The sequence below is a fragment of the Pelecanus crispus genome, chromosome 5 (assembly GCF_030463565.1).
Source record: "Pelecanus crispus isolate bPelCri1 chromosome 5, bPelCri1.pri, whole genome shotgun sequence".
Lineage (NCBI taxonomy): Eukaryota > Metazoa > Chordata > Aves > Pelecaniformes > Pelecanidae > Pelecanus > Pelecanus crispus.
Window position 1 is genome coordinate 9493796 of NC_134647.1, and position 12680 is coordinate 9506475.

The window sequence follows — 12680 nt, forward strand, 5'->3', positions numbered from 1 at the left end:
ATTATGTGATGGCAGATTGTGCTTATGCTCTAACAACCACTGTAGCTCACTAGAAAATAGGTGTGCTCGAAGCATGGTAATGCTTTGTTCAGACCAACGGTGCAAGTAAAATTGCTTTCTCACTGTGCGTATTATGGGGAAGATCTTAAAAGCCTCTTCCCGTTGGCTTGCCTGCGCTCGTACTGCCGTCAGTAGGAGCTTTGCCATTGACTTTAAAGGGAGCAGGCAGAGGTCAACAGTAAACACTTCTCAAAAGTGGCACTCTCTGTGACACCAAGGGGCAGTTTGAGTAAGGACGGTTTTACTACCAAGGCCTTGGATGGGGCTTGAGAAGGAGCTGGCTCAGGTCCCTGCTCTGGGGGAGACTTCCTTTCTGGGCCTTGCTCAGAGATTAAATTCCCTGTCAAGTAGGGTTAAGGTTTTTTCCTCTCATTTGTTTGTCTCTATGTAGACCATACTCTGAAGTGGTCTTATTGTGTCTATGTGAGCTGCTTATCTTTTTTCCCAGGTGTGATGGAGGCTTGTTTGTAACATACGTTGCTCTTAAGCCCAACTAATCAAAGCATCTTCAGAAATTTCTAGAGCTAATGTTATCCAGATATTAGCCTATGTCCCTATGGCATACGTTAAAATTTGAAGGGTCATAAAAGCTGTTCATAAATATATGCTCAGTTAATGTACAAACGTATCACTCCCTGAATTTGACAACAGGCACTGTACTTAATTAGATAATGAAATTGCAACTGCAATTTATAGAAGTGTGTACTCGAAAGAAACTAATTTCTGCAGTTGTTCAAATACAAATTAATTTTGATCTGCTAATTTGCTTTAAAAAGTAGCTCTTGGAGATAGCATGTGAGTCCAAGTGGATACTTGCTCATTCAAATCTCTGCAGCACTCACTAGTATCAGATCAGAAATTTCTATATGCATTAAGATTGTATCCAGCTACTTGAATGACATGGCAACTATTTCCCAAATTCATTGGATATTTACATGAAGTTGGAAGATAGTATCTTCAAAAGAACAGTTTCAAAGCTTGATTTTTCCCCTTTCTCTTGCTAATCAATACGCAAGCATGTTCTCAAATCAGAACTAAAACCCCAGCAGAAGTTCAAAAGGAATAGTCACAGTGCGTAGAACAAGGGATGAACCCTGTGAGAGGCTCAGAGGCTTTGGTGGGGACTGTGGAAACACTGCTGCAAAATATTACCTTTTCTCATGTTTGTTTTAAACTGCTTATGCTTCTTCACAAAGCAGGCCATTCCCCTGTCAGGGTGCAGGCGTTTTAACTCTATGAGCAAGTAGTGCAGTGGAATCTGAATATTAGGCAAAACTGGGCGATTTGAAGCCTTTCTATGCAGATGCAGGTTGGGAGCTTTGGCTATCACTTATGCTTGCCAGTCATCTCCAGTCCTCATGGCTCTCTGCTACAGGAAAGTCTTGCCTGAGTGAATTCTTTTTATGGACTGTGTGGGCCAGTAAAGACTGTAAATACGGCAGCGGCCGATCGAGGTGCTGGTTTATCTCAGAGGCTGAACCCCTGTTTGCTGCGGGGCTGTGCCGGCTGTGAGTTAGCCTGGAATGGCACGGGGCTGCAGGCGACAGTGAGGCCAGTGTCATCACCCGGGACCATGCACGATCGACCTCTCTGTTCCTCTGCGTGGCTGTTTTTCACAAAGCTCTTTAGAAATCTAGGCCGCTATTGTCAAATGGGGCTGACGAAGACAAATATTTAGCTTCCATTTGATTTTTAGACTTACTGCAGACTGATTTACGTGTGTTTTCTTATGTAGGAAAGCAAGCTGTTCAGAAACTATCTTCTCAGCAGTGTAACTGATATTCACTAAGCTGGACAAATCTGGAAATCTAGTTTTTAATGTAAGTTCATGCCACTATTTTCTGTAAAGTCTTTTTTTTTTTTTAAAAAAAAATCAAGTGTTGTATTTGAAAAAGAGCTATAAGATGTAAATGATCATAACTCCAATTCAAAAACCGAATCCGAAGTTCATTTAATATATGTTCTGCTCCTAGGTGGTTTAGTTAAGTAAACTTTCATTATTTTACCTATTGTAATATTTGAATAGGAATTGTAAGGTATTACTTATGCATGACTTTGTTTTAAATATATGACCAGCAACTTATTAATATTTCTGAGTTCAAATGTACCTAATCACTTGTGTTGCATTATGAATCACCCTGTTCTTTCCTGTAAGTTTCCATGGCAGAGAGGGATGCTCAGAGACTACTAATGGTACTAAGAGATGCAGAAAATCAGAGTACGGAGCAGTTCTTCAAATTTTGCACAGATTCAAATGAAATAGTCCCTATTCCTTCCAGGTCATTAGTTTAAAAGGTCCTTAAGTTAGGATAACTGTGTTAGTCAAGAGAAGGCTGTATTAAGCAACTTGAAAATTGAATTTATTATCAGTTTTATGAAGATTGCTTCAAGGCTGTGGAATTTTTAATAACTTTCTTTTATGTTGAACTGCCTGCTGCAGCCTTCTTGGGGAAATAGAAGGAGCTGAAGATGAAATGAATGCTAACGTGTCTGCTTCCCGGCTTTACCTTAGCAATTTTATAACTGGCAAGAAACACAAAATCCCTTTTCTGCTGTAAATCATCGTCTTTGAGAAAAGCCCTGGGACAGTACAATGGGTTACAGTTATTCTGTACTGTACTAATGGAAAACAGAACACTAACTTAATTGAAAGAGCAATCACACTGTATTTCTGAAAAGTCAAGATAAAATAATTTTTCATAATGAAAGAGGAAATAAGGAACATTTCTGGCATTCGACACAGTCAAGCTTTTATCTAGGTTTCTGCTGACATTAATCTTTGCGCACAGGCTACTAAGGTTTAAATGTCTATCACAACTTACCCGCAGCCCTGCATTTCCTACAGAGGGAGGTTTCCGAGCTCAAAAGGGGCTTTGCTGGGAAGCAGTATGGGGGAGGCAGCAAAGGGAAGCAGCAGTTTTTCTCATCAGCCCGGGCTGGTGCAGGCGCAATCGCAGGAATCGCTGAGGCTGTGGTGCAGCACGCAGCACCGGGTGCCCCATAGCCAGTGCTGAAACACAGGGGCTGTGTGCTTGGAGACTGGTAAATACCTGTAAAAGAAGCATTTCACCCACTATTATTTCTTACATTCCTGAAAAATTCTGTCTTGTTTCTTCCAAAATACATTGTTGGGTTTCAGTTATTGTGACTTTTCTGTTTAATTTTCCCCCTGCTTTTCCTTTTTGTGCATGTTGGTTTCCTTCCATGTGACCTTAGCTTTTACAAAGTCTTAGAAATCAGTGCTCAAGGAGCCACTGTTCCCCTCCATGCTGGCTTCATAGCATTAGTTTGAGAACTGCACTACTGAATTTGCAGGGGTAATATAGCACAATATTTAACGGTTGTAGATCTATTGCTTGTGCATTTTGAAGTATTCCTGCTCTCAACCCATCATATTAAGGGCTTTGAGTAACAAAGTGGGGCAGGATTCATATACAATTTGGGAAGTAGTGATGCTGAATATTTTCTTGGACTTAGAACAAAGCACGCTCTCTTCCTTTCATGGTTGGCTCTCGCTGATTCTTCACTCTTGACACAACATCAGATTCACTCTGAGAATGCTAAATACAGCTCAGACAAATGCTGTTTCTCAATTCTGACAGCTTTCTATATGAGGCACTTCTGTGTTATATACAGGCTTATGATGTTGGCATATCTGAAGTGTGTTCAGAGTTTTCAGAGTTTGCTTAATTAAATGTTGTGGTATGAATGTTGAGAGACAATCCAGGCAGAAATAAAACTAATGGTGCCTTTAAAAACGAAAAACAAAACAAAAAAAAGGAGATGTAGTATGAGAGTAACCAAAGAGTTGAAGATAATTTCTTAGTAGTTATAACTGTTAAAATTTTCAAGGCCATTTTTGCGATTTGAACATTTTAACCATCATGCAAGTAGTTGCAACTGCAAATCTAAATTGTCTGGCTGGCTTTGAAAATCTCAGCCCTTTACTTGTCATTGAGGTGTGGCTCACAGAAGAGAGGTGACTAAAAATGTTTTTTTTCTTTTCTCTTTATGATATTTAAGTAAAGAAATGGTTGGGTTTGCTACTAACATCTGATAAATAAATGTCTCCTATTAGCTAGGTTTCTTAATGAAAATACGGTTTGGGGGAAATCTTCATATATTTGTTGGAGAACTGCTGTCAATGCCAGGTGATAATGTACTCAGACTCATTTCTCTATGTGGGGAACAGGCTGCTTTGCTCTGTTAGTGGCACTCCAGTTGTCCGTCAGCGTGGGGACTTGTGCCTGCCAGCTGCACCTGCTGCCATTTTCTTTTCCTCTTCAAAGGCTAGTAGGAAAGCATCAAGAGCAAATTTATGTCAAGATTTGAAGAAAGCCACAATGAAGCCCTTGAAGGCATGTATAGCGTTGACTGTACTGGAATATCTGTAACGACTGAACAATCATCCAACAAATTCCAAACATCACTTTGAAAATGGTTGTTAAGGTAGTGTTAATGTTTCCTGATGGCTTTGGGATGACTTTTCATTTGAGCTCCTAAAAGCTGCTGCTTTCTTGGGATTGCTACCTGTGGATTTAACCTCTGATTTCAAAGACTTTCCTACTTACCCTGAGGAATTTTTCTTTCCTCCCTGAACAGGCATTGCAAGAGCAGGAACACTAGGTGTTTTCTTCAGACAAAACAGATTCAAGCAAGAAAATAAGTACAAAAACTGCGTATATTTAAAAGGGGTTCTCTGCCATGGTCTTACAGATGAGTGTACATGCCACATTTTTATATCTAGCATACATATATTTATATATTCCACTGTAGGTGTACAACGCTAAATTGGGGCTTTGCAAGTACAAATCCTTAAAAGTATAGCTACAGAAAAATAGTCTTGATATGCAGCTATTCTGTCTGTTTCTGACAAGGGAATTTCTCTGAAGAGCCAGAATAGCATACAGGTTTACACTGGCCCACTTTAATGCTATATGTATAATACATATGCATATGTATGTATGTATATAGTCATGTTGCTGTATATGCAGTGTGTACTTACATCTGCAGGTTAGTAGATGACAGTCCTTCCTTGGGCTGGATTTCTACATCTGCCTCCAGGGTGCAGTTGCTCAAAGTCAGAATTTGCTTGGAAAAGTACAATAAGTAAAACTGGTGACTGAAGATGAAAAACTATTTAATAGCTTCAGATTTTTCTCAGATATTGTACCCTGCTTGTTAGTGTGTTCTTCAGTGATTTATGACAGAAATGCCTGATGTCTGTTTATTTCACAATCCACAATGCATATTAAATGCTCTTAACTTTCAAGATTCAGGCTGAAAAAAAATACCCCAGTACAGAAATCTGATAAGAGACTGCTGATCCATGAAGTCCACAATGCCGAAGGGCAGCATTTGATCACAGGTTTCTCCTTTTTGGTGGTTATTGGCTCACATTGAATAAATACTCTGCATGTGCAGTTTGCAGCTCAATGGTAGATTAATGTGCAGAGCAATGAAAATTTAACTAGGAAAGAGAATTTGATCTCTCATCCTACAAGAGAGATCCCACTGCTAGAGCTAAATGCAGCCTGAATCACCATGGGTTTAGATTTGAAAACCATTACTTCTTTCCAGGAATCTCATTTAGTTTTACCCCCTCTCCATGCCAATTTAACCAAGCTTTTCTATTCTAAGGTTGGCAAACAGAAAAAGAGAAGTTAGAAGTCAGCTGTCTAGTTACTACCAGCAGAGAAAAAAGATGGAGGTACTGAAGTTCTTGTGAGAAACCTGATCATGGAAGGTTTTCACTTGCTGTTTAAGTCTCAAAGGATTTGGATAACAAGAGAAACATAATTCTTAGTGAATCAAGACTTGAAACTTTAATGTCTGTTTCATACTATTCAGTGAGGAATCTAAATGACATTTGAGTGTTTATTGCTTGATACACATGCTTAGGATGCTAGCAGAGAAAAAAGAGGTGGAAAATTTTGGATTAACTGAAGAAAGATGCAATATTAGCAAATCATTGAAAGCTATTATACAGCTTTTCTATCCTCTCCTTCAAGAGTTCCTGCTACTTTTCTAGTTTAAAAAGCATTTAAGACATGGATTTATAGTTCCTTCCTATCCCAAGCTAGCTTATATTTTTAAGCCATTTGACATCAAATCAAAGATTTTTGGGACTATTGAAAATAACTTTGTTGCATACTTTGTAGTTTAGACTTTGATACCTTTCAATCAGGCTGCTGGAATTTTCTTTTTCTTCTTGGACTTCTCAGTCAAAGAAACAGAAAGCACTGAGAATGTGAAACAGCCTGGAAATGTTTTCTCTTCCATCAAGAAACACAACATGTCCTCTCAAAGCTTAATTGAGCAGCACAAAGCTAATTAGCTGTCCGAAGACATGCCATTTAATTCACAATCTAGCATTAATTTGTTCTACAGACTGAGCTTATCTCATATATAAATGCCTTTGCCCTGTGGCTTTCCAAACAGCTGCAATATACAAGAAAGACTGATAACTCTGTCATTTAAATGTTGCTTGCTTCCTTCACTTGTGCAGAAAATACTGAACTGCATGTGAATTGTAACTGGAAAGTTTTCACTGTCACAATGGAACAATAATTTGTATTTTTATTCCCTTCTAGCTGGGAATAATATTACCACTCTGGGATGCAAAAGCCGTCATTTGAGGTTTGTGCTAGATTATCATTTACAACCTGCTAATCTAATGTGTAATTTTGATGGTATGTTGAATAAATAGTTTCAAATCTTTGTAGTAGTAGTAACTAATTGCTTATCACTTTCTCTTTATTGTAAAAATCCTAAGTATATTTGTTAAGCTATTATAGCACAGAAGAATTGCTACAGTTAATATGAAAGAAGTTTTATGTTGCTAATCTTTGAAGCATATAGCATCATTTTCAGAGACTATTTAACAGATTCTCACCCTTCTCCATCTTCAGTAAGAAAGTCATGATTTTCTTAGGACATGTAATGAATGATTTCATGAAGTATGACTTCTCATGCCCAAATACTAAAGCCTATAATGTTACACTGGCTGTCTTGCTGAACTCATTGTTCTAGCAAATGTTTGCAATTAATTTCCCCTCCTCTTAGTATGAGTTGATGTCTTTGTACATTATGCTATTTGTGTAAAGTCCCATTAGGAAAGAAGTTTGGAGCCTTTCTCTCTTTGCAGAGGCCAAATGATACACTTGGCCCTTAAAATATGTTTGCAGTAAGGATTTTTTTTCCCCTAAAAATTTTTCTTTGAACATCCACATCAAAGAATTTGGAGGTGCTCATCTGGCACACTAGGCTTTCCCCAGGCTCTGATGCATCCTCAGGAAACAGCCTCCAGTAGGACTTCTCTTTCAGGACAAGCCCTAAAGGCCAAAGGGACAGAGCTGCTGCTTACCTGGGCTGCCAGAAACTGGGAGTAGGGGAAGAGAACATGAAAGAGGGGAAGAATGGGAGAAAAAAATTATTATGGAATGGGATGGAAGAGGCAACTGTGTTAGTAAGAATCCTTTTGCCACTGAAGTGAGATGTAACTTCTCCAAATTTAACCCTAATCCATTTCAAGTGACTAGGGATAGGAAATAAAGATTTATTTCTTCTATTAACATTTTGTCATGCAACCCTTTCTCACAGATGGCTTGTGTGGTCCAGCTGGCAGGCAAGTCAAATATAATTCCCTGTCAGCAGTCAAGTGGGTGGCTGTGTGGTCTGTATGTGCTTTGGGGTTTGAATTTCAGACTGACATGTTTGAGCCTTAATTGGGTATGGCAACCTGGGCCAGAGGGACTAGACATTTCCCTTTTGTGGGCTGGAGGTTTTGGCAGCCTTGCAAAGCTGGAATTTGGTACCTGCTTTTTTCACTCCAAGCCAAAACCTTCCCAAGACCCCATCCCAGCTAAGACAGTTTCCCTCTGGCAAGTCTGACATTTACCTGGGTTACAGGTGCTGCTTGCTTGCCATAGGAGACGGCACTATTCACCCAAACCAGTGCAGGTCTGGGATGTCTCCTCTTCCTTCTGAGATGACTCTAGTGGAGTCCTGTCTGAAGGGTCTCTTACTAATAGATCAGCACTGGCATGAAATGTTTAGAGCATCTGGTGACCTAGGAGCCACTTGTCTACACGTGTCCACTGAAGGGTTATCCCTTATCCACTGGACTCAGACTGCTGGTCCAGATGTGTGAGACTGCTACACAAGGTGGGAGGCTGGTCTGTAGGGGGGAAGAGGTAGAAAGGCAAGAAGCAAAACCTGAAAGTAGGCTCACATAAAAACATTAGCAAAGGCAGACCTCCAGTTGTGTGTAACCTGCATGCTGTGCTTTATCCAATACACAAACCTGACTCTGTCTCTGTTGCGTATGCAGGCCAAGCTTTTTATTCCTACCTATGCCTTGATTTTTTTCAAAGATAAGCTGAGAAGTTATTGAGCTTATTGTAGGTGTAGATGAATGAAAGGGAGACCTGTCATACCTAAGGAGGTCAGGCAAATTGTTCTAAAATAGTCCATACTGGTCGGTGGCCGAGAAAGAGTAGATATTAATCTGCTGCCTGTGAGCATGCTACACTGCATTTGACTGTCCCAAGTATGCTCAGTGGCATCCTCTCTGGCCTACATGTCTTTATCCTCTACTCTGTGGAGTCTCTCATCTGCATCTTCCTTGGCCTTGAGTTGGTCATCTCTGTGAGGAAATAAAAAGTAATGATATTGCACTATTATTTGCTCATATAAGTTGGTTTCCCAGTGTAGACTAATGGAGTGCCAGTGATTTATAAAGCTTATATATCAAGAAAAGAGATAATGGAAAGATATTTTCCATTTTTAAACCTTAAGCAAAAAAAAAAGGCATCCCTATGAATTTTATGGCTGGGTCATAATGCATCTTTCCTGTAGTTAACATATTTCTATATTTAGAGAAGCCAGTATTGAATTTCAGGATTTATAGGAAGCTGTGGGCACTGTCCTCCCAACCTCAGCTTGCAGCTTCATACCTGGATGAGGTCTCTGGGGCAGGCAGCATTCATCCAGCCAACTGCTCCTCAGCATCATCTCGTCCTGCGCTCTGCTTCCTCCATCTCCTTACCAACCTAGGGTGAAGGAGGTTCCCATGGGGTTGTGCTCCCCTCTCTGCCCTTCTGCAAGTGGAGGAGTGCCTCCCCCTCTCCAGAAGGACAGAAGCGATGATCCAGTTGCCAGCTGGCCAGTGTGCAAATGGAAAAGAGTATTTTTACCTAGCTGAAAGATAGTGGATGAATTACCACCTTCCCAGGATAATAGATGGGAAGGCAATCAGTCCATCCACACATCAGTTTTCCTGGGAACACGATCTCCTGCTCATACATGTTGACATTGTTGGTTTGTTGAGATGCTGATCTCCCTTTCCTGATGTGGGGACTGTGGCAGCTCTGAGTGCAAGGCACGGGGTGAGTAGCTGGGAAAGGGCTTTTCTGCTGCTAGTGTAAGAAGTGCTTTGGGGCAGTTGTACACACTGTGTACTTTGTCTTGTTTCACAAAAAAGAAATGTGATGAGAAAATGTGAGATATGTATAGAATCCTGAAACATTACAAACAAATATGGCACTCATCACTTTAAGATGTTAAAGTTTGAAAGTGGTTAAATAATGCACAAAGGTCCTTTTGCTGTGGAGAAACTCAGGGGTGGTCTATGCCAGGGCAGAGCACTGAAAGGGTAACCTGGCTGGAGTGAGAGGCGAAACAGTGATTTTGGTTAAGAAATTTCATTTTGGTCATCCTGGTTATTCCTAGAGACTGTGTGCATGTTTTTCTGTGTAAGTGCTTGATCACTCCATCTAAATACAAACTATGACTTGCAGAGAGGTTCATACCCAATAGTTTTTGCTAATTGTGTTTGAAAGCCTGGCTTTTCAGACTTTTCTTGGTGAATTTTTTCAGCTACTCGAGACAGAAACTTTTCTTCTAGTATGTGATTTTAAAAATGTGGTGCATATCTGGCTGTGGTCACAAGATCTGCAGAATTTGTGAAGTAGCAATCTCCATGTTGTTTGTTTAAAGTTGACATTTAGCTCAGCAATAGATTGAAAAAATCTAGAAAAAAAAGAACTCTGGAAACAGCCTGATAGTCTGAGCTAAGCAGGACAGGACTGAAAGAGGAATGCTTCTTTGGAGGTCCTCAGGGTTTCCTGGGTGACCAGCTACTTTGCAGGTAAAATATTAAGAACATTCAGCCTTGATTTTGTTGGGGTTTTTTTTGATCTAGTTTGTGTTTCTGAACAATTTTTTGTCTTTGAAATACTTGGAGAATGACTTACGATTATTATTATTTATAACTATTTATATTTCAGAAAAGTTTGGATTATCTATTTTATTACAACTAAATTAGTTCCTTTTTGTTGCCAAATGTGTTATCTACATAAATAACTTCACTGCACGTCCTCAGTTGCTGCAATCCTTCATTTTGGCACCAACTTCAGTATCATTGTTTATTCTTATCTATTATGTTCCATGTGAGATTAAGGAAAGGTTTATTTTTTTATTAAATGGCAACAGTTATTGCTGATGGATGATAATTTACAACTCTGCTACCACTAAGAAAGAAATAAACCTTTTGTTTTTATTATGCTCTTGGAACTGATTACTGGTATAAAAGAAATAAAACAACTCATACATCCAGGAAAGCTTATTGCATTATCAGGCAATACACCTGCCTAACTGATGAATAGGACTCAGTCTTGCAGTTAATAAAAAGCTGGAGTTATTTCAAGCTGAAATATAGTAGAATAAAAACAACGCAAATATTGTTCATGACAATTTCACTGTCATAAGAGAATCGGAGGTGTTAGCTGTGAGTTGAAGGAAATCAGTGTTCTGCTTTAAGTCTGGACTTCTGGTTTTTCAGATTAATCTTTTGTATTGTTTTCTAAATGTCAAAATGGCCACTTTATCTTTAAAATATGTTCAATTTGAAGCTGAAAATGACTCCATACTAATGTAAGTATTGCAAATATATAAAATCCTACAATTTTTTTCTTAAAAAAAAAAATTGCCTGGATAACAGACTCCGGTCATTCTAACAATAGCTAATCAACAATTACAAAATTTTGCTCAGCAGTATTTTACAGTCCACCATTAGACTACCATCTGGTGAAAATAAATATCCCAGCAGAAGCAAATCAAATCGTTCCCCTTCCAGGCCTCAACCTTTGCCCACAGCAGCAGCACCGTGAAACAGGCTACACAAATTCTGCAGATGAGAAGGGCGGACAGGTGAGCTGGATGAAGAGAGTTCATAAAGAAGAAAACAACCCAAACCAGCCACCTTCCCCTCCCCAAGCTCCAAACTCCCTTTTCTCTAATTCAAATATACCGACTCACTCCTTGTGATACCTATTGACTTTACTGACCTTTTGACAAGACATGTTTGCCTTGGTCAGGACCTGAGTTTTGCAGCTTGTCAGAGCTCAAGGACAAGCTTTGCATACCCTCCTTGTCTTCCTTCTTGCTGACTTCTTTGCTTTGCTCTTCAGTAACTGAAAATAGGACTGGGCTCATGAGATGCAGTTTGAAATGATCCAAGTGTCTGGTCTCATTTAAATTTTGAGGGAAGACCAGGCACATGGCAGTGCATGTCATACTATTAATGTGAAACACAAAGCCTTTTGTTATTCTAGTCTACAAGTATTTCATAAATGACAATTCTCAGCCCATGGTTTCTATAATTGAATTAAATTTGAGGGAGAGGTTGACATTACAATTTTTAGGTAAGAGAAACTTATAAAGCCTTTTTGTCCTTGTGTGCCTAGAGCAAGCTTTCTTGGATGATGTTGCAAAGGAGAGTTGGACTTGGCAGCTTACAAGTTCAATGAAAGTGTCTCTTACTTTTGTGCTTCAGATACGTACACCTTCAAAATAAATTTTAAGTAATCTTTTGGGCTTTTCATGCCAATTATTCTTGTCTCCTTCTGCATACAGAAAACCTTAAAAGTGTAAATTAACTGTTCCTTCTTTACCTCCACCTTGGTTCATCTAGGTTTTATGCTAACTTTTCATGGTTCCCATTGGACACTACATTCTGATTCCTGTTCCCTTTGAATGGGTGAAAACACATTTGCTTTGTAAATAGATGCTTTTCTCAGTTTAATGTAATTCAGGTCTTTAAGGTCAGTGCAAGTCAGCTCAGTGAAAGAACTGCTAGGTGACTTCTGAACCTCTTAAAAGCAAACTAAAGAAATTATTGGGAAGTAGCTGTCAGATTCAAGGTATTTGGCTCCACATGGTATGTTTGCAGCCTTCCCAGAAGCTAAAACAAGTTGCTGGTTATCAGAAAAAGCAAACTAGGTCTCAACTCCCATTTTCTTTACATCATTCTGAAACAGTAATGCATAATAATTGTGGAAAACAACCAGATTCACTGTTCAATGAAACAGAAGAAGAATTATCCTCCTGAGAGGGCAAGAGCAGAAAAATTACAAATCTTTTAATCATTTCTTTCCAAGAGCTAGTCCTGTTACTCTACCTGACACATTTTGGCTTCTCCTTCAGTCTCCCTTAACAAAGGAAACATCCAAGAATGGCAAATACTAATGTGTACAGGGTGTTCTTGATATATTTGGGGAGCATGGTGCCCTCACAAATCAAACATCTGAATTACCTGAAGTAGTATTGTGGTGGGTTGA